The 27,628-nt window shown below is 43.4% G+C and overlaps 1 protein-coding gene across 3 annotated transcripts in view; it reads left to right on the top strand.

Annotated features, from left to right (window-relative positions):
* Positions 1-580: 580 nt before the first annotated feature.
* Positions 581-27,628, top strand: part of LCOR (ligand dependent nuclear receptor corepressor) — a 90,629-nt gene continuing 63,581 nt past the window's right edge. For 2 of the 3 annotated variants that reach the window (XM_040992389.1, XM_040992388.1), the window contains exons 1-2: positions 581-707; positions 1,697-1,770. The gene's annotated coding sequence lies outside the window, so the exon portion shown is untranslated. Of the gene's footprint in view, positions 712-1,696; positions 1,771-27,628 lie in introns of all 3 variants that reach the window. The other variant, XM_040992387.1, reaches the window with a different exon arrangement.

Raw genomic sequence — 27,628 nt, 5'->3', positions numbered from 1 at the left:
GCAAAGACTTGACACCGCGCGTCCACTTCACGTCTGAAAGCCTCAGGGCCTCCCGGGCCCCCGGGCTTTCGTTCTTATGTGTGCCTCTCGAGCAGGCTCCGGGAGGGGCAGTTCCGACCGCGAAGTTCAGAGGAGCAGTTATGCGGAAATTGCAACAGTTGGCGTCGAGCGATAGGTACGTTGGGAGTGATAAACGGGCCTGACTTAAAAAAAAAAAAACAAAAGAAAGAAAGACGCAGAAAAGAAACACAAAAAGCCCCAGGGAAGGAAGGGGTAACCATGGCCTTGGGGGACTTGGCGAGGGCGGCGCGGGGCTGAGCCCCCTGGCCGTGGGAAGGCGCCCGCCCAGGCAGTCTGAGGCGGCGGCGGCCCGAGCAGCGCAGCCACCGCGGCCCCCGGCGGGAGGCGCCCCGGTGCGTGCGGGCCGGCGGCGCGCGAACCCACGCCGCCCCGGAGCCACGCCGGGGCCACGGCGAGGTGAGGCCGGCCCTGCCCCCGCGCCGCCCCCGGCGGGAGGCGCGACGCCCAGGCCGCGGGTGCGTGCGCGGCCCCGGGCGACGCGGCTGGGCGTGCGCGGAGCCGCGACGGAGGCAGGGCCGGGCGGGCGGCAGAAGATGGCGAGGGTGTGTAGGCGGCAGCAATGCTCAGTTGAGAGACGCGGCTTTCGGCAAGAACTGGACTCGTGGCGCCACAAGCTCGTTCACTGTGTAGGTGAGACTCTCCGCCGGGCCGCCGCCGGGCCCCCGAGGCCGCCCCGCCGCCCGCCGCCCACCCCCGGACGAGGGAGGGAGCCCGAGGGGCAGAGGCGACCGCCGCTCCGGCCCGCCCGCCCTCTCGGGCTCCGGCGCCCCCTCCCCCACCCCCCGGAGCGCGAGCGCGCGCGACCCCCGGGCGGGCGCTCCTGCCGCGGCCCGGGCGCGCGCGCCGGCCCCTCCCCTCCGCGCGCCTCCCCGGGGCGGGCTCGCGTGCCCCTCCCCCTCCCGCGCCGCCGGGCCGTCCCCTCCCCCCTCCGCGCCGGGCCGCCCGGTCGCCGCCGGCCCATTGTGGAGACTCGCCCCTCGGTGTCGCCGCTGCCGGCAGCTGCGGCTGGACTGGGGGTGGCCGCGAGGGCCGTGGTGGGGGGGGGTCGAGAGGCGAGGACCCACCCCCACACCCCCGCTGACCTCGTCCGCGCGCCCCTCCCCCACGCGCGGCCGCGCGTGCTCTCCCCCCCCTCCGTCTCCGCGTGCACGCGCGGCTGGCGGCGGGCGGGCGCCCGGCGCTCGGGCGTGTGCGAGGCGTGAGGTGGAGATGGGGGCGGAGGGAGCCGGAGCTGTCACAGGCCCCGGGTCCGCCTGACCGAGCCCAGTGGGGTGTCATGGCCGCGGGGGGCAGCGGCGGCGGCGGCGGCCGGGCAGGGAGTCCTGGACGCACGGGTCGGTGTGTGCGTATTTGTGTTCGGTGTGTGCTGCGCGGCGCGGCGGCGGGGGTGGGACCGGCCGGACCGAGGCGTCCCGGCGGGGGTGGCTCTCGAACGCTCGCCCGGGATTGGCCGCAGCCGCCGCCGCCTCGCGGATGGCCCGGTCCGTCCGGGTGTCCTGGGGGCCTCGGGCCGCCCGCGGGACCGGAGGGAGTGTGGAGTCGGGGCGCCGCGGGAGGGAGGGCGGCCGAGCTGCGCCTCTCACGCTGTGTGTTTTGTCTGTTTTTCTCTCCCAAGGTCCCGTTTCCCTCTGTGCGGCGGCCGGCGGGACCATAAGGGCTTAACTCATATATTTAACCCCCCTCCAAAAAGTAAGTGGCCCGTGTGGGTGTCTCCGCCCCGCCCGCCGCCCCCAGCCCCGGCCCATCCCTGTGTCTGCCTCTCGTGTCCTCTGGCATTGTTATTTCTCGGTCTTTGCTCCGCTGCCGATGTTTGGGGGAGATGACCTCTCGCCATCCGTGGTCCTCCACGCCCAGTCCTCGGGGAGGCCCAGAATTCCGGCACCCCCAGCCCCCGCCGCATATTCTTGGGAACCAGGTCTTCCCCAGCAGAATCTAGATTGTACCGTTCGCTTGGGCCCCTCGTCCCCTCCCCGACAGGGTTTCGTTGGAAGGAATTATGCAAATCCTGCTTTCTGGTGTCCATTCAGCGGCAATTTCATGCGGTGAGAAGTTCTCTTTGTTGTGCGAGGGGGCGAACAGACACTGATTTAATAGACATATCTGTTGGGGGGAAGGGTGGAGGGGTTGTGGGGAGGCTCAGTTTGGAAGAATTACAGCACTTGGTTAGCTGCACGTCTTTGTGTTGGACTCCTCTGGCTTGACAGGAGGGTCTGCCCTTTACAATGTCCCACGAGGGATGTTTTCTGTAATAGATGGAAAAACAAAACAAACTTTAAACAAGTGAAAAATACGGTAACCTTTACCAAGAGCCACGTAAGCCTTTCCAGTTCTCTGGTATTCATTGAAATGTGCTAGGTGAGCTTTGTGAAGAATTTAGGCCATAATTTCAAAATTAACACTCCCAATAGGCAACAATGCTTTAAGGTGTCGGAAAGCACTTTGGTTGTCCAGTAAAAGCAGGGATTGCTATAATTTGTCCTGTGATTGCATTCTAAAATTCTCCTGTCAGCCCAAGCCTAGCTTCTTTTTCCTCCAGCAAACGGCCTTTTTGGCTGTCATTTATCCGTAACTCTGCTTGTTTTATTCTTTCAAGCCTGTCCTACCTTGACTGAAATGTTTTCTCGGGTTAAGCCCTTTTTGTGTTAGTAACCGTCACATAAGATCACATCTGGAAGGTTTGAGAACCATAAAGTGAATGTGCTGATAGAATTGTGGGTTAGTTGTATCTGGCTACTTGCTTTTAGAAAGTTTTGCAATGGACAAATATAATCCTGTAGATTTTAAAGTTAATGTTGGTTTATTTGACAAGTTGTTTATATTATTATAATTGTTTGCTTTGAATCTGCCTTCTGCCTCAGGCCCCGTTTTTATCAGTTATTGCTAGCTATCTTTTAGTGGTTAGTTATTCCTGCTTTAGGGTTTTTTGTTTGGTTTTAGTATTATCGCATAAAATATTTCTGTAAGTATCTGTTTGATATTAAGATTTGGGTTCATGTTCTTGAAGGAACATTTTAATCTAGAGATCAGTTTTTTAAGAACATACTTTTAGCTCCAAATTTCCACTTTTGAGATAGTAAAGTCCAAGAGGAATTCAGAGTTCAGAACAGTATTTTACCCTGAGAAATAATGTATTATCGATAGCCTCCCTGCTAAAATAAATTGTTCTCTTAGTTTTTATTATATGTGATTTGGTTCTGTAAGAGGAGATTGTAAATGAAGAACTTCCTATGTTCATAAGGACTGGCAGTGGTCTTCTTGAAATCCAAAAGGTGGCTGTGTTGTTTACTGTCCCATGTAGTAATTCCTCTTTCATTTTAATGAGTGAGATGGGTTCTGAATAGTTAGCCTTTTGTTTGATTTTCTTAGCTGATTATCTTAAATGCTTAGGGCCATTTAGTTTTTAAAGGATATTTGATTTACAGTTAAAAATAAATTCTCACCTTTTTTTTTTCTTTTCGAATTTTAACTTTCAAAATCTTATCTCCTCCCCTTTTATTTTAGTGAAGAAAGGGTGGTGCTGATAATAAGAGTTGGTGATTCTGTGGTTAGTTTGGTTCAATCAGAGTTAGTACAAGTTTAGCACCCTTATCCAAAATGCTTGGGGGAACACAAGTGTTTTGGATTTCGGAAAGCTTTTGTGGTTTATACTGGTAGAGCATTCTTCTGGAGATCCAAAATCTGACCCCTTTTGAGTGTCATGTTGATGCTGGGCTTTGCAGATTACAGGTGCCTGACCTGCAGGGGTTGGACATTAATTGTGATCAAGATGGGTGTTTGGTTTCCAGGTGGTCAGTTTACTAAGAAGGTCCTTTGGAACCCTGGTGAACACCTCCAGGAGGACAGGCTCTGCTGTCCGATGGGATGTAACCTCTTGCTGTACTGCTCCTCACCCTGACTATTTCTCAAGCAGCTCCCTTCCCAGTGTGCAGAAAGCTGTAGTACTTTCATTTTTAGTTCTAGCTTATTCACAAAGGACCGTAGGATGAGTTTCTGTGAGTTACAGAGAGTTATTTCCTATTGCCTTTAGTCTCTCAAATGTACTTATAGTTGGAGCAATTCATTTTTTGGCATTATGGGGTTATTATACAGAATGGATTGGAAATTCTTGTGAGTGTTGGTTATTCAGTGTCTGTGGGGGAAAATGCCACTTTTGAATGTCTGTAGTGTTGTCTTAGTAATACGTGCTGTTTTTAGGGACAGAAGGCACTGTTAGATAAATGCTTATTTCATCTAAATATTTATTGTCTGCTTTGTCCCGGCACCGTGAGCAAGTAAGAATTCTTGGGGAAACTGCCCTAGACCTGAGGAACCTTTTTGTTCTTAGAGAAAATGCAGTGTGTTCGGTTACTATACAAAGGTATGAAGTGCCAGTTGAAGCCCATTTTGGGGGCGGATTTTTGCTTAAAACAGAGGGATTTCATTTGTGAGAGACAGGGTGAGCAAAAAGAAAAAATGGACAACAGTGAATTGTTACAATTTTAGTCCATGGTAAGGGAGAGGAGCGTATATGTGATAGGGTTTGTAAAGGTAGGTTATAGGAGTTTTAATACGTAAGTGGAGAATTTCTGTTAAGCAGCTTTGGTTTGCTTGTTTCTTTGGCTTAGAGGAAAAATGTTTGCTTTTTAAGTATTTCACTGATTCTAAAACAATACCAAATGCTTTTTAACTGCCCTGACAGAGAAAGGAATATTATCTACAATGACACTCTAAGTAGGCTCAGCTGAAGGTTACACCTTATTCCTCTGTACAAAACCTGTTTTTGAAATTTTATGGTAAGAATGGCAAAGTAATTCCTTGAATATGCTTAGTATTGGTAAACTTCCAACTGTGTTTGATTTGGTATTTGGAAACAATCAAGACATAGTTAAGCGTGGCAAATAAAGGCATAGGTTAGAGAGTAAGATTTTGATTTTTTCTTTTTTTGCTGGCATGCAGACTAATTGGGCAGAGGGACTTGGTCTGTTTTGATGTCCCGCTGAACCTCTGCATTTTTGCTTCGTTTATGCCTGCCTGTCTGGATCCTTACTTCCTTGCCATCCATCTGCTGTGTAGAATCTGAGTCTGTGATGTTGCTTAGATGAGAATAAACAAAGCTGTTATTTTTTTTTGGTAGCTTGAAGTTAAAAGCTTAACCTCACAACTGCACAAATTAATCCTAAAATCTATCTGCAAATATTTTAAGAGATCTTTTTACTATTTCATGTTTCATACTTTAGACGTTTCCTTAGAAGTAACTTGAGCAGAATCTTGTTTCATTCACTTATTTTTTGCATTAAGGAATATCCCAAATCCAGTTTTTCAGATTTTTTTCTTTTTTGAGATATAACCTACATAAATTCACTCTTCTGAATTTAATTGGTTTACAGTTAATTTGTTCATAAGATTAAACAAGTATCACTATCGTTTTTAAGGCTTGTTTATTTTATTGGAAAGGCCAATTCACAGAGGAAAGGAGAGACAGAAAAATCTTCCTTCCATCCACTGGTTCACTCCCCAAATGTCCACAGTGACTAGAGTCGAGCTGATCTGAAACAGTTAGACAGGAGCTTCTTTGGGGCTTCCCACGTGGGTGCAAGTTCCCAAGGTCCCAAGGCCACAAGCAGGAAATTAGTTGGAAATTAAGTCAGTTGGGACACGAATCAGCACCCGTATAGGATGCTGGTATTTAGAGGTGAAGGACTAGCCAGTTGCGTCGTTGCACCAGCCCCGCAAGTATCCTGTTTAATTCTATAACATTTTTTAGAAGAATTGTTTTTAATTTAAAGACAGTGACATCTTCCATTGGTTCATTCCCTGAATACCCACAACAGCTAAGGGTTAGACCATTGTCAAAGCCAGGAGCCAGAAACTCCATGTAGGTATCCCTTCAGGATGGCAGGAACCAGGTATTTATTTATTTATTTATTTATTTAAAACTTGCCTTTAATTTGTTCTTTATGTTTTGAAAGTGAAAAGAAATAGTGTTGAGTGAATTTTTTTTTTTTTTGCTTTTTAAATATTAGGAACCAGGTATTAGTTGATCATTTGCCTCCCAGGCATCTTAACAGGAAGCTGGATTTAAAGTGCAGAGTAGCTGGGAGTTGAGCTGATGTGTGGGATTCCCAGATGGGGTCTTTGCTGGCACCACAACTCCTGCTCCCAGTACATTTTTGTTACCCAAATTAGAATTATTTGCAGGTATTTGTTTTCCATTCCTTCCTTGAACCGGCTCCTGGCAGCTACTCACCTGCTTCCTGTGTCTGGATTTGTCTGTTATGGGAATTTTTCTGTAAATAGAATCATAGAATAAGTGGCCTTTTTGTTGTTATTGTATATTAAGTAGCCTTTTCATGTCTAAGAATGTTTTTGTAGTTTTTAATTTTTTCTTTTAGTTTTTCTAAATGGTCACAAGGACCAGAGCTGAGCCGATGTAAAACCGGAAGCCAGTAGCTTCCTGTAGGTCTCCCAGGATGGTGCAGGGTCCTGAGACTTTGGGTCATATTCTACTGCTTTCCCAAGCTATAACAGGGAACTGGATGGAAAGTGGAGCAGCTGGGACACGAACTGGTGCCCATGTGGGATGCTTGCACTTGTGGGCAGATTAGCCAGTTGGGCTGTCGTGCCAGCACCTCATGGTTTTTCTTACATGTTCCATGTTTCGGAATTTTTTTCCCATTTGTGGCTAAATAATGCATTCTGTGGGCATGCCACATTTTGTTTATCCATTCAGCAGTCAGTGGACATTTGAATTTCTACTTCCTTGTTAATAATGACTAGTGCTGTTGTAAACACATGTTTTTAATTCATTTGAATATATACCTAATATGTGATTGTTGGATCATAGGATAACTTTGTGTTTTAACTTTTTGAGGAACTGGCAAAAGCGATTTTCCAAAGTAGCTGTAGTGTTCCCATCAGCAGTGTGTGAGGCTTTCGATTTCCTCACATTGCCAACATTTTTATTTCTTAACTATGTCCTTGTGGGTTTGAAGTAGTAATTCATTGAGATTTTGTATTTTCTCTAATGACTAATGTTGGATCTTTTTACATGTTTTTTGGCTGTTTTTGGAGACATGTCTATCCACATATCTTGTTCATGTTTTAATTGGGCTGCTTTTTTGTTGTTGAGCTGTAAGTGTTTAAATGCTTTGGGTACTAGATCTTTATTAGTATATGCCTCCATATTTTTTTTCTCATTATACCTTCTGCTTGAACACAGTTTCGTATTAACACATAAGCAGATATAATATAACAAGGGCTAAACTACAGGATGCCATTTGAAGGGAATAACAGAATAATCCCAGTTAAACAGTTGCTCAAGAAAGACTTGCTAGGGTTTAGGGAATTTGAGCCACTGCTTGGGACTTATACGTCCCATATTGGAGTGCTGACTTGAGTTAAGGCTACTGCTCTTCCAAACCAGCTTCTTGCAAAATGTAACCTGGGAAACAATGGATAATTGCTTGAATGCTTGACCCTTTGTCACCCCTGTGGGAAACCTGTTTGCAATTCCAGGTTTCAGACTTGGACCTGGGCCAGACCTGGCTGTTGTGGGCTCTTGGAGAGATCCAGTTAATGAAAGCATGGGTGTGCACTTTCTCAACTAAATGGGAATTTAACTCTGTGTGTGTCTCTGTGTGTGTTGTTGTTGTATGTATGCTGGCAAGGATGAAGGGAAAAGATACTGTAATCCATCCACTGTTGATAGGAATGTAAACTAATGCAAACATTCTGGAAGACAACATAGAGATTTCTCAGATGTTTGAGAACAGATCTACCATGTGACCCAGCCATTCCACTCCTGGAAATATGTATAACAGAAATGGAAATCTACATATGAGAGAGTTACCTCTAACCCCATGTTTGTAAGCATTGCATTACATACTTGCTAAGATATGGAACCAACCCATATACCCATCCAGCGATGACTAGATAAAGAAAATGGTGCATGCACACCATGCGATACCACTCAGCCATAAAAAGAATAAAATCTTTATTGTTTGCAACAACTTGGACGCAGCTGGAAACCATTATGCTTGGTGAATAAGCCAGTCCCCAAATGACATATATTGTATAGTCTCCCCAAGCTGTGACAACTAATGGACAAACCACAGAGATTGTAACCCCTATGAGATTAGCATACAGGGAATTAACTGCTGTGTATAGCAAGAGTTTAAACTCATGAGTAATAGAAGGATTTTCATTTACTTTTATTGTATATAATTTAGATTTTTTCCCCTTTTCTCTTTTTCTTCTTGCTGTGTCATACTATATCAGAAAGTTAAGTTTGTTATGTAAAGCCAATAATTATACTATTGAAATAATTTGGGAAAAGATAGTAAGAGGGGAGAGGGATACCTGTGCTTCTAAATATGTATTATGAAATGTGAAACCTCATTTTATAGAAATGATAAATAAGAATAAGAAAACTTTAAAATTTTCTTAGATATCCTTTTCTAGGAGTTAAAGTTATTAGATATTTGGTGGAACTGTGTAGCAAGACAGGTATACCTTGGTGTATCCAAAACTAAATTCTCGCTATTTTTTTTTAAAGATTAATTTATTTTTTATTGGAAAGTTTGATTTTTCAGAGAGGAGGGACAGAGAGAAAGATATTCTGTCTGCTGGATCACTCTCCAAGCACAATGGAAAGAGCTGAGCTGATCTGAAGTCAGGGTTCAGGAGCTGCTTCCAGGTCTCCCACGTGGGTGCAGGGTCCCAAGGCTTTGGGCTTTCTCTGCTCTTTCTTGGTGCACAGGCAGGGAGCTGGTTGGGAAGTGGAGTAGTCAGGACATAACCAGTGCCTATATAGGATCCTGGTGCATGCAAGGCGAGGACTAGTCACTAGGCTAAACTATAGGCCCAATACCATATTTTTGAAAGAAAAATATGGATTTGTTTACTTTTATTGGAAAGGCAGATTTGTAATAAGAAGAGACAAAGATCTTCCACTTGTTTCACTACCCAAATGACTGTAGTGGCTGGAATTGAGCTGATCTAAAGCCAGGAGCCAAGAGCCTCCTCTGGGTCTCCCCACATGGGTGCAGGGTTCCAAAACTTTGGCCCATCTTCGACTGCTTTCCCAGGCTGCAAGCAGGGAGCTGGAGAGGAAGTGAAGCAGCCAGGACATGAACCAGCAGCCACATGGGATACTAGGGCTTGCACAAGGTGGTTTTGCCTATTGAGCCACTATGCCAGCCCCTTAAAAATGTTTAAGATTCATTTTACTTTGAAAGAGTGACAATGAGGGGAAGAGACAGAGTTCTTCCATCCTTTCATTCACTCCCCAAATGACTGCAACAGCTGATCTGGACTGATCCAGAGTTAGACCTTTGTTGGCAACGCCCGCGTCGCCACGTACCCCGAGCTCCAAGTCAAGCGGAGGGACTAGGGTTATGAGACAGACAAGACAGACAACACACAGACACAGTGGGTCATTCGTGCGGGGAGAATGCCGAATGCCGTTTATTTGAAGTTAAGCTGCATCTTTTATAGTCTGCTTGGCCCCTCCCAGGATCCTCCCAATGGTTAAGCCACACCTAAGCTCCCCCAAGGACATGCAACAAGGGGAAACAAGAAGGAGGGAGATTGCTAAGCCACACCTAAGCTCCCCCAAGGACATGCAACAAGGGGAAGCAGGAAGGAAGGAGATTGCAGTCAAGCCACAGGCTAAATGTATCAGGCCATGATTGCCTTTCCTGTTACACCCTTGAGAAACAAGCTGTGCTGTGGAGTTAATCCTTGGGAGACTGGGGCCTACAGACCTTGGAACTCTTGTCTTGGTCTCCTGTTAAGGTAGCAGGGACGCAGGTTTTTGGGCCATTGCTTTCCCACATACATTAGCAGGAAGCTAAATGGGAGTGAAAGCTGCCAAAAAAACAGAAACTGGCACTTTGGTATGGGATGCTGGTGTTCCAAGCATGGCTTAATCTGTTGTGCCACAGCACAGTCAACTACATTGACACTTAAAATATTTATTCATGTATTTGAAAGGAAAAAAGAGCTTCCTATTACAGTTTCACTCCCCAAATGCTTGAAACAGCTGAGGTTTGGCTTGCCACAGCGCACAGTCAAGGAGCCAACAATCTGAGCTGCTAGTTGGTGCTTCCCAGGGTGCACGTTAACAGGAAACTTGAATGGAAGTAGATTGGAGACTTGAACCCAGGTACTTCATTGTGGCTGCAGGTGACACAGAGAGCATTTTAGCCATAATACAAGATGTCTGCCTCGGCATGCACTCATGCATTCTTGTTTTTCATGGGGCTTTAAAAGTTATTCCCAGTTCAAGGGAAAGAAGTTTAAAGAAAATTTTCCTGTGAAGTATCATTTAAGTATGTAAGTTTTTTGCTTTTGTTTTACTAATTCAGTTAGTAATGTTTCTTAAAAGCTTTCATGTATGCCAGACAAGTGGAGAAACAGATTTAGGGAGACTAATGATTTTATTTGTGGTCATTGAGATACAAAGTGGTAGACCTGGGATTGAAACACAGAGTCTGATACTCATTTTTTAAAGATTTATTTATTTTTATTGGAAATGCAGATCAGATTTACAGAGGGAAGGAGAAACAGAGAAAGAACTTCCATCTTCTGGTTTACTCCCCCAAATGGCCACAAGGGCCAGAGCTGAGCTGATGAGGTGCCAGGAGCTTCTTTGAGGTATCCCACGAGAGTGCAGGGTTCTGAGACTTTGGGCCAGCCTCTACCACTTTTCTAGGCCACAAGCCTGGATCTAATTAGGAAGTGGAGCAGCTGGGACACAAGCCAGCACCCATTGGGTATCCTGGTACTTGCAAGGTAAGGACTTAGCTGTTACCATGCCAGGCCCAGAATCAGATACTTTCCAATCTTAAATTTTATGGACTTTTTTAAAGACCTATTTTTATTGCAAGGTAAAATAAACAGAAAGGAGGAGAAACAAAGAGGAAAATCTTCCATCTGCTGGTTCATTCCCCAAGGTACCACAACAACTGGAGTGGAGCCAATCGGAAGCCAGGAGGCCATAGCCTTTTCCAGATCTCCCAAGGCTTTGGGCTTTCCCAGGTCACAAGCAGGGAGCTGGATGTAAAGTGAGGCCACTGGGGTTAGAACTGGCACCCATATGGGATCCCGGTGCGTTGCAAGACGAGAACTTGAGCTACCAGGCAACCACACAGGGCTGGGGCCCTTTTTTAAAGAATTTCTTAAATTATAGTTTTGACAATCTTTACATAGTTAATTGGGGTAAAAAGGTTCAAGGACTATAGGAAAGTGGGTAAGACTATTATTTCCATATTGTTTCCTTCATGTTTAAAGGAGGTATTAAGGGAAAAGGTCCACCCAATTTCCCACCCTCCCCAGGTCCTGGTTGTAGGGTATGCTCCGAGGTTCTTGCTTGAGTGGTTTTGATAGTTCACCAGTTAAGAATCGCTGCCAGTCTTGCTACTCCAAGCACTATGACGTCTTTGAAGAATCCACTGATTGACATAGTCCATCATAAAGTTTCTCTTTGCCCTGTATTTCGCTGCCAAGATATAGCTGAGATGGTTGATTGACCTGTTCTGTCTTCTGTCTTTCCTTGGTTAGGGCTCTGAGTCCAGCATTTCGATTGGGGAACTCTACAAAGAAACTTTGTCTGAGGTGTTCTCAGACCAGATTCTTGTATATACTAGCAATTACAGGGCCCGGCACAGTCCATCACCCCAATCAGCTGATGGTTGCAATCGCTGGGTTAGTTCTGTTTCCAGCCCTGACTTCCACTGGAACCACTGGGTGTTGCAGTTTAGCCTGGTTCTGCCCAGCACATACTCACCCCCGCATAAACAAGTGGGAGCTGCAGCCCAGGGGCCCTTTTTATAAGGGTTTTTGTTTAGGATTTTTTTTGTTGTTGTTGTTATTACCTTTGTTTCCAGTTACTGATTACTTACCACTTTATATAAATCCAGATTTTGGATTTTTTTTTTAAGATTTATTTTTATTGGAAAGGCAAATAAACAGAGAGGAGAGACATAGGAAGATCTTCCATCCGATGATTAACTCCCCAGGTGACCAAACACCCAGGGCTGTGCTGATATGAAGCCAAGAGCCAGGAATTTCCTCCAGGTCTCCCACATGATGCAGGGTCCCAAGGCGTTGAGCCTGCCTCAACTGCATTCCCAGGCCACAGGCAGGGAGCTGGATGGGAAGTGGAGCTGCCAGGATTAGAACCAGTGCCCACGTGGGAATTTGGCGCATTCAAGGCGAGGACCCTAGCCGCTAGGCCACTGTGTGAGGCCCAGATTTTGGATTTCTTTACCCATAAGTCTTAGCATAAATTACTTTCTATTATCTGGCCTAGCATTGAATGCCTGGTCATAGTTTTCAGTTGTTACAGTACGTTTTTTACTTTTTCTCTTCAAGAAGTTGTTTTGTTTTGTTTTGTTTTGTTTGTTTCTTTTTGGTGGTCGTTATGGCATTTAGAACTAAATAAACTTCTGAAGTGAATGTTTAGCTGCTTTAATGACTGATCTGTGAGTAATAGGCTTGGAGACAAAGATAGCAAAGGAAGTCCAGGGCTATTGCTTGTAGGCTTCAAGTTTCTTAAGTTTGGACCAGCAAAGCCCTTACAGTAACATTGCATCGGTGTTTGGTCTTCTATTCCTTCCAAGAGACCTGGGGATCTGGACTGACGAACAAGGGGAAGCACATTAGGGTCAAGATGCGTGCTGCTGGATGTTAGCTATGTGCCTCCTCAGAACTAGTGCTTTTGGCAATGCATGTTTTAAAATGTGTGATAGAAAGGGAAGTTGCTGAGTAGTGTGTACTTGCTGAGTTGCTGAGAATTTGCCAAATTTTAAAATGTGGATTTGATTTCAAAGGAAAAATGAATTCTAAAATTTATATGATAACTCGTACATCACTGGTGGTGTTTTGTTTAGCAGGCATAGGAACATAGTGTAATAAAGGTAATATTGGACAAAAGGATATTTCCATCAAAACAAAATCAGAAGCTCCTTACTTTCACTAAGAATTAAAAATGAAAGGAACATAAATATTTGTATTTTCCTTTGATGGGATGTGGCTTGTTTGAGATTTGACTAATTGACTACTAATCTTATCATGTGTTAGTGTATGAGTGTTAACGTATATGCGTTTTCATTCAGCCAGTAAGGAAGCTGACAGTTTCACTTGTATAAGTGATACTTTAATCACTGATAGGCATTAAGAATCCCATAAATCATAGTCATTACTGAAAACATCTATAAAATAGTCATTTCCCTATGAATATTTAATGTCTTTTCAAAATGATTTTAATGTATCACCAATGTTCAGATGGTCAGTGCATTAAAATTTTACGTAACATTTATTTGGAACTTCACCATTATCTTTAGTAATTTTATTTTAATGATACTTTATCTAAATGTAGTTTTTGTTCTTCATTGAGAATTTTGGATAATAAGGAATCATTTCCAACAGCTTGAATTTTGACTGACTTTAAAAGTAAAATAATGAATGAATGAAGTGAGAAAACCGTTTGCTCTGTGAGCCTTAGTGCAGCCAGGTTCCGTATGTATGTTTACTGAGTACAGCTTTTTCCTGTGTAGTACTTGAAATAAAGGCATATCTGGGATCCAGAAATTCAAATGTATCTACTTAAAACAGTTTCATGAAGACTTATAGCTTTGAGTGTATATTCTTACCTAGATCATAACATCTCTTGGCCTCATTATCTTTGCTTACCTTTACAGAACATTTCCAAATCAAAGAAATTGATGGTAAAGGCATTGCTAAATGCATAAATAGGATAAAAATAGAAAAGCAAAGCTCAACTTTTTCATGGTGGGTGAGAAGAGTTTAGGCAGGAGTTTTCAGAAGCTATAAATAAATATGTGGGGCTTAGGTTTTCTTAAAAATGGAGGTCACATAGATGACAGTCCAACCAAAAAGAATTGCTTTGGTCAGCTGTTAAAACGGGGCCAATGTTGTGATGCAATGCTGGCATCTCATATGGTGCCAGTGTGAGACTTGGCTACTCCACTTCTGATCCAGCTCCCTGCTAACACATGTGGGAAAGCAACAAATGATGGCCCAGGTGCTTGGGTTCCTACATCCACAGAGACCAGAGAAAGTTCCTCAGCTCCTAGCTTTGGACAGATCTGGTGCCAACCATTACAGCCAATTAGAGAGTAAACCTTCAGATAGAAGATCTCTTTCTCTTTCAGCCTCTCCAGCTCTTCTTTCAAATATGTAAATCTTTTAAAAATGTTAGGAAGATTAAGTTAGTGACAGATTTGTTTGCTCATTTAAAAGATAATGTAAGCTAATGGAGAGGATAAAAAGATGTAACACACATTGTAGCATAGATAAGGGGTTAGAAATACTGAATTCAGGCAGTGTTTGGCAGGTTTTTTTTCCCCCCTAGGGTTTTAAACATTATTTTACAGTGTAGATTTATTCTTGTTAAATGATTAATTTTCATGACTAATTCTCAAACACTATTATGTAGAAATTTGTATTTTTTAAAAAAAATTTATTTATTTATTGGAAAGTCAGATATACAGAAAGGAGGAGAGACAGAAAGGAAGATCTTCTGTCCGATGATTCACTCCCCAAGTGAGCCGCAACGGCCGATACTATGCCGGTCCAATCCAAAGCCAGGATCCAGGAACCTCCTCCAGGTCTCCCACATGGGTGCAGGTTCCCAAGGCTTTGGGCCACCTTTGACTGCTTTCCCAGGCCACAAGCAGGGAGCTGGATGGGAAGTGGAGCTGCTGGGACTAGAACCAGCGCCCATATAGGATCTTGGCGCTTTTAAGGCGAGGACTTTAACCACTAGGCCATGCCACCAGGCCCAGAAGTTTGTAGTTTTAAAGATTTGTTTGTTTGAAAGACAGAGTTACAAAAAAAGGGAGATCAGAGATAACCATCCATCTACTGCTTACTCCCCACATGGGTGCAAGTCTGGGCTAGTCTGAAGGCAGAAACTATATCCAGGTGTCCTACATGGATGACCAGGGCCCCAAACACATGCACCATCTTCTGATTTCACAGAAATCAGTTATTAGCAGGGAATTAGATCAGAAGTGGAGCATCCAGGATTTGAACCAGCATCTATTTAGGATGCTGGCACTTCAGCCAGCAGCTTTGCCTGCCATGCCATGCCATTGGCCCCAGTACTGGGAGCCTTTCTAAGTATGTTTTATAAAACCCTGTGCTTTTTACCACTGTGACTTTAAAATATGTACTCTGTTTGAAAACCATAGGCATAATAATCAGTTTTTAAGATTTATTTTGTTTGAAAGGCAGTTACAGAGAGATCTGCTATGCACTGGTCCACTCCCCCAGTTATTGCAGCATTCATGACTGGGTCAGGCCCAAGTCATTTCATGACTGGGTCAGGCCCAAGTCAGAATGTGAGCCTTAGCTTCCGTGGGGGCCCAACCTGCGCTGCTGTTCCAGGAGCATTAGCAGAGAGCTGGACTGGAAGCTATGTACCTAGGGCATAAACCAGTGTTCAATGAGATGCCAGCGTTGCAGGCAGCAGCTTAACTTTGTATGTCACAGCACTCATCCTGCTGCTTCTTGTTTCCTGCCTTGTCCTCACTTCAAGTTAAACTAAGTCTTTTACAATGACAAAAGAGCTAATTTTTTTTTTTTAGTATAAAAGTACAACTTGTTGTATTTTCTTTCCTCCTTTCCCTGATGCTGCTTCTTTTAGTTAGCATGCTTTAATTTTTTTTTTAAGATTTATTTTTATTATTTTTTTTATTGGAAAGGCGGATATACAGAGAGGAGAGACAGAGAGGAAGATCTTCCGTCCGATGATTCACTCCCCAAGTGAGCGCAACGGGCCGATACTATGCCGATCCGAAGCCAGGAGCCTCTTCTGGGTCTCCCACGCGGGTGCAGGTTCCCAAAGCTTTGGGCTGTCCTCGACTGCTTTCCCAGGCCACAGGCAGGGAGCTGGAAGGGAAGCGGGGCTGCAGGGATTAGAACCGGCGCCCATATGGGATCCCGGGCGTGCAAGGCGAGGACCTTTAACCACTTGCGCCACCGTGCCGGGCCCAATTTTTTTTTTTTTTTTTTAAATTCATGTTTGGAAAACAGAAAGCGAGCAGTATGGACAGAGATCTTCATGTCTACTAGACTAAAACCAGGAGCCTGGGACTCAGACCAGGTTTCCCAGTGGATGACAGAGACCCAAGTATTGAAGTCATCATTGGTTGCCTCCCACAGTGCACATTAGCAGAAAGCTTCATTGGGACCAAAACAGACTGGACTGAAGTAAGCACTCTGATGTGGTGTGGGTATTCCAACTGGTATCTTCACCACTGCACCAAATACCTATCCCTAAGCATTTTGCTATACTTTCAGTTTTTGTTTACAAAATTTAAATCAGGCTTTAAAAAAATTCCCCCCTTACATCTAATGATCACCTATGAAATATCTTGTTATATAGTCAGCATGGTGGCAAAGCATATTTAGCTTTTCTCTGTGGCACAAGCATCCCATGGGTACCAGTTCAAGTCCCAGCTGCTCCACTTCTAATATAGATCCCTGCTTATGGTCTGGGAAAGCAGCAGAGAATGGCCCAAGTACTTGAGCCCTGCACCTATGTTGAGACCCAGAAAAAGCTCCTGGTTCCTGATTTTGGACCAGGCCAACTCCTGCTATTGTAGCCATTTGGGGATAGATTTCTCTTTGTCACCCAAACTATCAAGTAAAATAAATAATTCTGTTTATGTATAGTTTTTAAAATTTTATTTTTAATAATTGTTCTCTTAGTTAAAAGGGATGCGTGCTCATGTGAGTCTGAGGGAAAGGAGTGGAGGTAGGGAGGAAGTTGGATGGGACAATTTTTTTTTTCATAGAGGAAGGTGAATGGAACAAATCTTTCATTTTTTCCTTTCTCCTTTGTTCACAGAGGGGGGAAGAGGAGGGAGCTGTTCCTTGATGTTAAATCGCATCAGCACCCAGAGATAAGGGATAGTCCTTTGCTGCAACCTAGCCTGGTTTGTTCTGCATCCCTTCTGGCTCTTGTGCATACCCATGGGTGCTATGGCTTAGCTCAGAACCACCCAGCCCCAGATCCAGCTACACGTATGCCACAGGGTACTGTTGCCTTGACCAATTTGACCCACCCCCAGCTCTGGCTCTCATGATCATTAGCAGGAGCTGCAGCCCACCAGCAGAGTACCCATAGTTCCCCTGCCAGGCCTGTTCCCAGCCCTGGATCTTGTGCCTGCCTGGGGATACCGCATTCTAGCCTGACATGACTGGCTCCCAGGTGCTGTGGCCTAACTTGGCTGACTTGCAACCATTCTGGCTTTGGTACATGCCAGCTGGTGTGGCACCCTAACCCAGGTTGATTCATCTACAGCCCCAGCTCTCAAGCTCACCAGTAGAAGCAATAACTCAGCAAGGGTGTCCCCAGAGATCCTCTGCCAGACCAACTCCACGTCCAGGTTTCATGTATGGCACTGGGTGCTGCCACCCAGTCTGAGATGGTCCACCCCCAGACCCAGCTCTCTCCAGTGGGTGCAGAAGTCTAACTTGGTTTGGTCTGAGTCTCACCTGGATTTTCGGTTGTGCCAGTACGTGCTGTGGACTGGCCCAGCCTGGCCTGGTCTGCCCTGCCCCCAAGTCCCAGCTCTCACACTCACCAACAAGAGCTATAGCCTAGTATGGGAGTCCTCCAAGTTTCCCTATCAGACCGGCTCCTAGCCCTGGATCTGGAGTGTGCTGACCATTGCTGCAGCCCAGTCTGGCATGGCTGGCCCCTAGTCATGGCTCTCACCGGTGGATGCTGCAGCTTAGCAAAGCCTGGCACACACCCTGATCTGGCTCTCATGTGAACCAGTGAGAGCCATGGCCTAGCCCAGTCTGTCCCATACCAGTTCTGGTTCTTGTGAGCAGCAATGGTAAACCCACAAATCTCTACAGAATCCGCCCAGATCAGATTCTCTTGCATTCTTGTGGGTGCTGGGGCCCAGCCTGATATGGCCCATGCCTTTCCCCAACAGTTATGGGTGGGTACTGTGGCATGGCCCAACCGGGCATGCTGTCCAGCCCAGCTTTGGCATGTATCAGTGGGCAGCTGGCAGTGCTATTTAGCCCAGCCCAGGTCTCTCTTGTAGGCAGTTACCTTGGCTCTCTGGTTTCCCCTCTATAAAGCACTCCATCTCAACTCCCTAGCTTAGGTGCAAGTGAATGGCCCCACCCCTTGTCATCTCCCTGGCCAAACATGCCCTCAGCTGTTCACCCTAATGCTTTCCCATACCTTGCTCCCTGGCATTCTGCAGCCCTCCTGGCTGGGGGCCCGGGTGGTATGTCCTGGCCTGGAATTCCTTACCTTTCTTCCTCACTTGCATATCTTTAAAAAATGGTACACAGGTATAGTTAACACAGATTTGGCATCAGCCAGGCTCAGATTGCCTGCCAGCCGTGGCTGCTTTTCTCCTAGAAATCTAACAGTTGCTTAGGTACAGTAGGTCAACCTAGCTAGGAGGTTGCCTGCAGCTGGAGTCTTTTAACTACTTTAAAAAGGTAAAGAAAATTGTTTAAATTTTGCCCAATGGCCTCATCTTCTGTATTTTTGGGCAGTTGGTGAAATAATTGTTACCTAGTCAATATAATGCTGTAGACATTTTTTGCTTTTCTTTAATTGGTTTTACAAAATGCTGGATCTCTTTTATGATGCTTTTTGTTTATAACCTCACCATTGTATTTTTATTTTTGGTACCTCATTTTATTTGTCAGTCAGCATTCCTTTTACTGAGTGTTTGAGGTACTGTTTTGAGTTTTTGGTTGAATATGTTAGTAGTGTGATCATGAATCTTTGTTCCTGAGTAGTTGTTTCTACAACTATTAAATATTAAATATTGTCTTGGGTGAGTATGTTAACATTGTTACTTTATTTCATTAAGTCTGATAGCTTAGAAACTACATGCAAAGCACATATTAAAATACATGACAGATTAAAGGTAATAAGGATAAATGTTCCCAGGTTTGCTTTTAATTTGTATTTATTTTATGCATTTAATGCTTATTGCTTTATAAACACTTCTTTTTTCTTTTTAAATATGTATTTTGAAGGGCAGAAAGAGATCAGTCTTCTATCCACTGATTCATTCCCCAAATGGCCAAAACAACTGGAGCTGAGCGGGTCCAAAGCCAGGAGCTAGGAACCTCCTCTTTGCCTCCCACCTGGGTGCAAGGGCCCATGGACTTGAGCTATCCTCTGCTTTTCCCCACACCGTAAGCAGAGAGCTGAATGCATAGAAAGTAGAGCAGCTAGGACTAAAATCAACACCTGTATGGAATGGTGTCTCTGCAAGACAGAGGATTAGCCTGTTGAACCACAGTGCTGGCTCAGATATTCCCAGTTAAGAAGGAACCTGCAGGCAGAGGACATCTTAGCTAAGTTGACAAGGAAGTAGATACTGGGAGACTCATAAATATTAATCCAAAATATTCCATGTTAAATAAAGATATATTGACTTAGAATGAATGTTTTGAAGGGGAAGAAAACATTTGTTTGCCTTGAGACCAGTGTTTGTTTAGATGGTTTGATTGGATTGCATTTTGTTCATTGAACCAGATGTCTAATGAGCATTTCTACCAGCTGTTAAACACTGTGGTGGGTATGGTGATATCCAAAGCAGAGAGCTCCTGCTTGCAGTACACATCTAGTCTAATAAAAGAGACAAGGTCACTATCACAGTAAGAATATAGTTGCTTATGGGAGGCATAGTGAAAAATGTAGCATTGAAAATGCAGAATTTAGGGGCCCAGTGCCACAGCGTAACGGTTAAAGTCCTTACCTTGAATGTACCAGGATCCCATATGGGCATTGGTTCTAATCCTGGCAGCCCCACTTCCCATCCAGCTCCCTGCCTGTGGCCTGGGAAAGCAGTCACGAATGGACCAAAGCCCTGGGACCCTGCACCTGCGTGGGAGACCTGGAGGAGGCTCCTGACTCCTGGCTTCAGATTGGCTCGGCTCTGGCCATTGCGGCTACTTGGGGACTGAACCATTGGATGAAAGATCTTCCCCTCTGTCTCTCTTCCTCTGTGTATGTCTACCTTTCCAATAATAAAAAAAAAAAATCTTAAAAAAAAAATACAGAATTTAGGAGAAAAGTTAATCGAGTTAAAAGATGAATACACATTAACTAGGGAAATAGTGGTGTATAGAAAGGATTTTTATAGACAATATTTGCATATGCTTTCAGATGATAGAAAAATTAGATATTGTTTTCCTCTAGGGATTTAGAGTGTATATATTATTGTATTCCCTTTTCAACACTTAGCACACAAACATGCTAAATTAGAAGACTCAGTTTTGGGTATGGGATACTTAAACTTGTTTTCAAAATTTTAGAAAAATTGTGTGGGAAATTGAAAGAAAGACATTGGCTGAACATATTTTTAAAATCTAGGAGTGAAAGTCAATTGCCCTTGGGTACTGGAAATTTCTGCAAATGCATAGCTGTATAGTTCTGTCATTGAAGATGCGCAAAGACATGTCAGTTCTTTTGAGTTGACCCTTTTTATTATTTTTATTGAAATAATTTGTGTATATACCCCTGTAATCTGTGCCCAGAGTAAGGTAAGAATACATCCAGATTCCTAGAAAGTTTGCTAATGTCCATTTCCAGCCAGCTTCCCACTACACCGTAATTTATGTCACTATCACTTGGTTTTACCCAGATTCTTACTACTTTTCAAATAAACATAGTATTTTAAGAGGTTTGAAAGACAGAGTTACAGAGAGAAGAGAAGCAAAGAAATCTTGTATCCCATTGGTTTATGCCCACAAAATGATTCAACAGCCAGAGCTGGGCCAGTTCAAAGCCAGGAAACTTTTCTGTATCTCTGCTCTTGTTGCAGGGGCTCAGATACTTGGGCTATCTTTTTCTTAGAGCTTAATTAGAAGTGGAACATATGAGACTCAAACCAGTGCCTATGTGGGATGCTGATGCAGCGGCTTAGTGCAGTACCAGACCCGACCATATTCTTCATAAGAGGAATCATTTAGTATATACTGTTGTGTCTGGCTTCTCTTTAATAAACAATAATGTGAGTATATTTATTAATAATTCACTCCCTTTTTAGTGGATGTGAGTTATAATCAATGTCACATATATCAGTTTATCATTTCTTCATTATATATATAATTTATCATGTCTTTATTAGCAGTTCTGCAGCCACTAGCATAATCAAATTGTGGAAGTCACTGCTCATCCTACCCCAAATTTGTGTTTGTAGATGATCTATCCTGAGTATTTGTTTTTATTGCCTATTTGGCAATTTATATTCCATTGTGTGCACCTGCTAGTTTGTTCATTCTGTTGGACTTTAGGATTCTGTTGGACTTTAGTTGTCATAAATAAGGCTGCCAAAGACATTTTCTATTCAAGTTTTTTTTGGTGGAATCTTTTTCTTATTTTTAAAATAAATTCCTAATTTAATTACTGAGTCAGAACAAATGATTTGATGCATGTTTAGTTCATTTATTATTTTTTAAAATTTTACTTCTTCTTATTATCATTTTATGATACAGCTCCATAGGCCCTGGGATTTCCCCTGCTCCCTCCCCAACTCCTTCCCCCTTCACTGAATTCCCCTATGTCATTACTATAGTATAGTTCTTCTTACACAGTCATATGTCCATCATTGCAGTCATGGACAATGGCAGAGAATCCAGCATCCTGTTGTCAAGATATAGTAAGCAGTTTCATTGGGAGTCCATCTTTGGTCTGGAAGTAGAGATGCATACTACATTGTATTCTCGCATCTGGATATGATAGTCTCCATGACACAGTTACTGTACATCCCCTATTCCGTCATGTTGATTCTCTGCATATTTAATTTAACAAGAAACGGCCAAACATGATACAGAGATTATATTCACTGTACATTCCCCAACAGTGAGGGTTCAGTTATTCCACCTTCTCATCAATATTTGATTTTTGTCTTTTTTGTTTTGAACACTTTTTTCCCCCATTATAAATTGCAGTTCCTTATTTTGTATGCAAAGAGCATGATTTTTCAAAGTGTCGATATTAGAGCATGCATTCAAGAATCCAACTTGATGAAGCCAGTATCCTTGGTGTACTGACAGAAGCACCGGAAGCATGTGTTCAGGCTGCATTTCCAGATCAGATCATGCTGGTTTGAGCACACACAGCAAGAACAGGAACCATTCACAAGTGGCTCTAGTAGAGCTGCTGGTGACTCATCTTGTCTTCAGCAGGGCAACAAAGCAAAAGTTTTTTTTTTTTTTTTTTAAAGACAAATCTTCGTTTTTAAAGAAAATTATTTTTATTAGAAAGGCAGATTTGCAGAGTTCTAGAAGGAGAGACAAAGCGAAAGATCTTCCAACTTCTGGTTCACTCCTTAAGTGGATGCAACAGATCCTAAGTGGGTACAGGGTTCTAAAACTTTGAGCCATCTTCTGCTGCTTTCCCAGGCCATAAGCAGGGAGCTGGATGAGAAGTAGAGCAGTGGGATGTGGACCAGTACTCATATGGGATGTCATCGTTTGTAGACTGAAGATTAGCCAAGTGAGCCCCCGTTGAACATTGTAGTACTTAGGAATTATATGGCATTGTGGTTTTGATTTCCCTAGTGACTAATGTTAAACTCCTGCCTGTGTTCCTATTGGACTTTGGTATGTGTTTGTTTCTGAAGTATTTTGAAGCTCAAGTATTTCTCCATTCCAAAATTGGAAGTTTGTTATATAATCAGAAATCTTAAGTATTTAAAACTGCCATCTTCTTTGAGATTTAGTTCTACTGCATTAGATCCTTTTGTAATTTCATACAGATTTTAGAAACATCTTGTTTGTTTCTTGAAAGTGTCCAGGAATCTTATTTATTTACTTGTTTATTTTCATATACTTGAAAAGTGGAGTGATAGAGAAGGGAGAATGATCTTGTATCCACTGGTTCACTCTGTAAATGCATGCAACAAACAGGGTTGATTCAGGCTGAAGCCGGGAGGCTAGAATTCCGTCCACATCTGTGTGTAGATGACAGGGTCCCATGTGCCTGAGTCATTTTCTGCTGCCTCCCAGGATATGTTGCAAAGAAGCTAGATCAAAAGCCAAGTAAATATGAATCAAGTTGGCATTCTGTTGCAGATGCATATGTCTCCAGCAATGGCTTAACATGATGTGCTACAACACCTTCCCCTAGCTTTAATTTTTCTTACCTGTTTTACTTAAGAGGGAGAGAATGAGGTGCTGGCACATTTTCTCAAAATGCCTGCAGTAGTGGAGCTAAACCAATATTGAGAGCTGAGGACTCAGTGGGTCACCCATGTAAAAGACAGAAACTGAACTACTTGAACCACTGCTTGCTGTTTCCCAAAATGTGCATTAGCAATAACTTGGAGTGGGGAGTAGAGCTGGGACTTGAACTCGAATATAGGTTGTAAGCATCCATGTGACAACCTTTTTTTTTACATTTTTACTTATTTTATTGGAAAGTCAGAAATACAGAGAGCAGAGAAGAGGAGAGACAGAGGACGATCCATTCCCCAAGTGGCCACAGAGGCCGGAGCTGAAGTGATTCAAACCAAGGGGCTCGGAGCCCCTTCTGGGTCTCCCACATGATGCAGGGTCCAAGGCTTTGGACTATCCTCAACTGCTTCCCAGGCCACAAGCAGGGAGCTGGATGGGAAGCTGGATTAGAACCAGCACTCATATGGGATCCCTGTGCTTGCAAGGCAAGGACTTCAGCCACTAGGCTACCGCACCAGGCCCATGTGACATCTTAACCACTAGACTAAATAGCTGCTTTCTACTGAACTGTTGGTAAAGATTTTGTTAAATCTGCATGTGAACTTGGTGCAGATGGATTTCAAACATCTGTAAGGAATGATTGCTCTTTTATTTTTAAACAGTCATCAAATTCTCAGTGTAAAGAACTAAAATTAAGGTAAAATTTTGAGTAATTGTTAAAAAAATTTTTTGGTCGTTAGTATCAGATTATTTGCTCTTGTAAATGTACTATTTTTGAACACTTTTTGCAGTTTTTAGAAAATATTTATTTACTTGGAAGACAGAGAGAGTGAAACATCAGCGATGCGGGCATAGTCAGGCTGGAGCCAGGAGCATCTTCAGGATCTTCTACCCAACTTCTTAGGCTGACATCCACTGCTTTCCTAGGCCGTATCAGGGAGCTGGGGAGGAATTGGAGTGGCCTCGTCCCCAAGTGGTGCCTCTATGGAGATGGGCATTCACAGGTGGCAGCTTTTTTTGCTGCACTGGCCCCAGGTAAGCAGGCTTTTTCCCACTGAGGTATCCTAGTCCTCAGAGTATTGCTGGTGTTCAGGGAGAGTCTTAAGGAGGCTATGGTTTAACTTTCTAGAATGTCTGTTCATTTCATAGTTAATATACCAGTTGTTTTACTGAAACAAAGTATCATTAAAATAGAAAATTATGGTTACAGACTATGTACCTTAAAATCAGCAGGCATATACTGATCTTTATTTGCTATTAAAGTATTTCAGAACCAAAGAAGCTCTGGGATGTATCAGGACCACCTATCAAAACATGCTTTTAAGATACATTTCAGTAAATGTAGAAATATTAGAAGACATCTGTGGGGAAACTTTAAGATTTATTTTTATTTTTTAAGATTTATTTATTTTTATTTCAAAGGCAGAGTTATGGAGGAGGAGAAACAGAGGGAAAGATGTTCCATCTTCTGCGTCATTCCCCAGATGGCTGCAACAGCCAGACTGAACTGATCTGAAATCAGGAGCTAAGAGCTAGGATCTTCCTCCAGGTCTCCCTCATGGGTGCAGGGTCCTCGACTGCTTTCCCAGGCCACAAGCAGGGAGCTGGATGGGAAATGGAGCAGCTGGGACATGAACCAGTGCCCACTAAAAATGCCATTGCCTGAAGGTGTTGAGCCGTGGTGTTGGCCTCTTGGGGAAATTTCTGTGAAAAAAATTTCTTGATTTTCAAGAATCAGAATACAAAGAGATTGCTTTATTTTGCCCCCGCCTTTTTTTTTGTGAAACTTTAGTTTAATTTTTGAACCATGAAATAATCCTGAATGTGTGGAAATAAAGAAGAGTTTAGGAAATGTGTCTTTAAAACAACCAACAGCATATGAACTGAAGTCATGATCTTCTAAGCCCCAATACCTACCTTGAATAAAGATCAGGATAGAGTCATAATCTCAATTCCTCTCCCCCCTAGGAGTTTGTTACATCACCCCAAAATGAACTGAAATAGTCAATACCCATGAAACTATCCTGATCAGTATTACTTGAACTACTCTGTAATTCTGACTTAAAACAAATGAGAGACAGAGAGAAAGCAGTCAGAGAAAGCAAAGATCTTCAACTCCCCAAATGGCTGAAGTTACTGAAGCCAGACCAAATTGAAGCCAAAAGTCTTGGGGTCTGTCTTCCAAATGGATAGCAGCTGGCCAAATACTTGGGCCATCTTCTGATACTTCCCCAGAGTTGGATCAGAAGTGGAACAGCCAGGGACAAGAACTGGCATGGATACCAGTTAATACAGGTGGTTTGTTAACCCTCTGAATCACAGTAGCAGCCTTAGTAGTAGTTCTTTAAAAAGTGTGTGTGTCTGTCTGTACCTCTGTATGTATTTCTTTTTTTTTTTTTTTTTACATTTTGTTACTATCATTTTATGATACAGTTCCATAGGCTCCTGGCATCCTGGCATTTCCCTTATCCCCTCACCAATCCCCCCCCAACCTAATTCCTCTATATCATTGATAAAGTATGGTTCTTCATACACAGTATTATGTCCCTCATTGTGGGCATGGACAATGGCAGAGAGTCCAGCATCCTGTTGTCAAGATACAATAAACAGTTTCATTGTAAGTCCATCTGTCTGGAAGTAGAAATGCATACCACACTGCATCTTCACATCTGGATGTTAGTCTCCATTTCACAGCTATTGTACATCCCCTCAAATGAAAAGTCATAATACAACATCTACAATAGAAAGAAAAATAGAAATTTACAATGCCATGAAGTTAAATAACATGTTACTAGATATGACAGTCTCCATTATGCAGCCACTATACATCCCCTTAAATGAAAAGCCATAAAACAAAATCAACATCCGGGAGAAAAAAAGAAATTAACAACACCATGAAGTTAAATAACATGCTACTAAATGACTAATGTGTAGGTGAAGAAATGAAAATCAAGGACCTTCTTGAAGAAAATGATGCTACTGTATGACCTACGAGTCATTGAATGATTTAGTTAGAAGAAAGTGTTTTGAAGAGATGAAACTAACTGAAAACATCAAAACCCATGCGATGTCATTTTGGCTGGTTTTTGTATCTGTCTGTTTCACTCCCCAAGTTGTAATGCGGCTAGAACAGAGCCAATCCAAAACCAGGAGCCAGGAGCTTCTTCCAGGTTTCCTACATGGGTTCAGAGTCCCAAGGTTTTGGGTTATCCTCTACTGTTTTCCTAGGCCATAACCAGGAACATGGATGGGAAGTGGAGCAGCTGGGGCATGAATCAGCGCTCATATGAGATCCCAGCACATGCAAGGCAAGGATTTAGCCACTGAGACATCATACCAGGCACAGTGAATAAAATTTTTTTGGGAAACGAGAAGGAAACAGATCTACTGTCTGCTGGTTTACTCCCCAGATGTCCCACAGTAGTTGGGTCCGGGCTAGACCAAAATCAGGAAGCTAGATCTCAGCATGCATCTTCCACAAGGAAAATGGGATGGGAGGCAGGGATATAAAAGTTGAACCATTACCTGCCTTTAGCATGCTCATTTATGCAAAGCTGAAAAGGAAGAGAAGACCTGGGACTTAATTGAAAATGACCTTCCTCATCAGAACAGTAAGATTCCTTTAGGACTAGGGAAGAGAGCTTTCTCTGGTCCTCACTTAGTTCCAACTTTGGATCCCCACCCTATCTTGCAATGACCATCAGGGTCTCTCTGAAGCCCCCTACCCCAGAACACACATACACACACACATGTACACACACACAAATTGGAATAGATGGAAAACAACAAGGAAAGCTTGGAACCAGACAGGAAATGATCAGCGTGGACTCACACATGCCTTACTAGGTAGGACACAAAGATTAGTTACTCCTCATTAAGGTATTGAAGATTTCTCTGCACACCCCTCCTAAAACTGTTCTGTACTTCAACTGTTGACATATGCCTTGTTCGAGTTATAAACCAGTTTAGACTATCCCAAAATCTGCCAAGTTCAGCAAAATTAAGCTTCAACACTATAAACTGCTGAATGCTAAAATGAAAATAGTCACGAGACAACTGACTAGTACCCTATAGCCATTTTAAGGTGTATAGCAGCCAGTTCTGTGTATACACCAAAATTGAAATGTCAATGAAGTAGTCAGATGATGCGGTTAAGAACTTGCATCTTTAAACATATTTGTTACTCAATACCATGTCAATTAATTCCATAATGTTGTAAATTGATGTTGATGTTATGTTGTGGCTTTTAATTGATTGGGATGATATTCTGCCAGCTCTGCCTTCAGACCAGAGATGGTCTCCCCAAGAAACCGTTGACTTTATCTGGACAATAAGATGCTGGACTCTGTGCTTGCAATGAAAGAAT

Source organism: Ochotona curzoniae, unplaced genomic scaffold (assembly GCF_017591425.1).
Source record: "Ochotona curzoniae isolate NIBS_2020 unplaced genomic scaffold, NIBS_Ocur_1.0 contig_66, whole genome shotgun sequence".
NCBI classification, from domain to species: Eukaryota; Metazoa; Chordata; class Mammalia; order Lagomorpha; family Ochotonidae; genus Ochotona; species Ochotona curzoniae.
The sequence above is the reverse complement of the archived record's forward strand: the minus strand, read 5'-3'. Positions and strand labels throughout refer to the sequence as shown.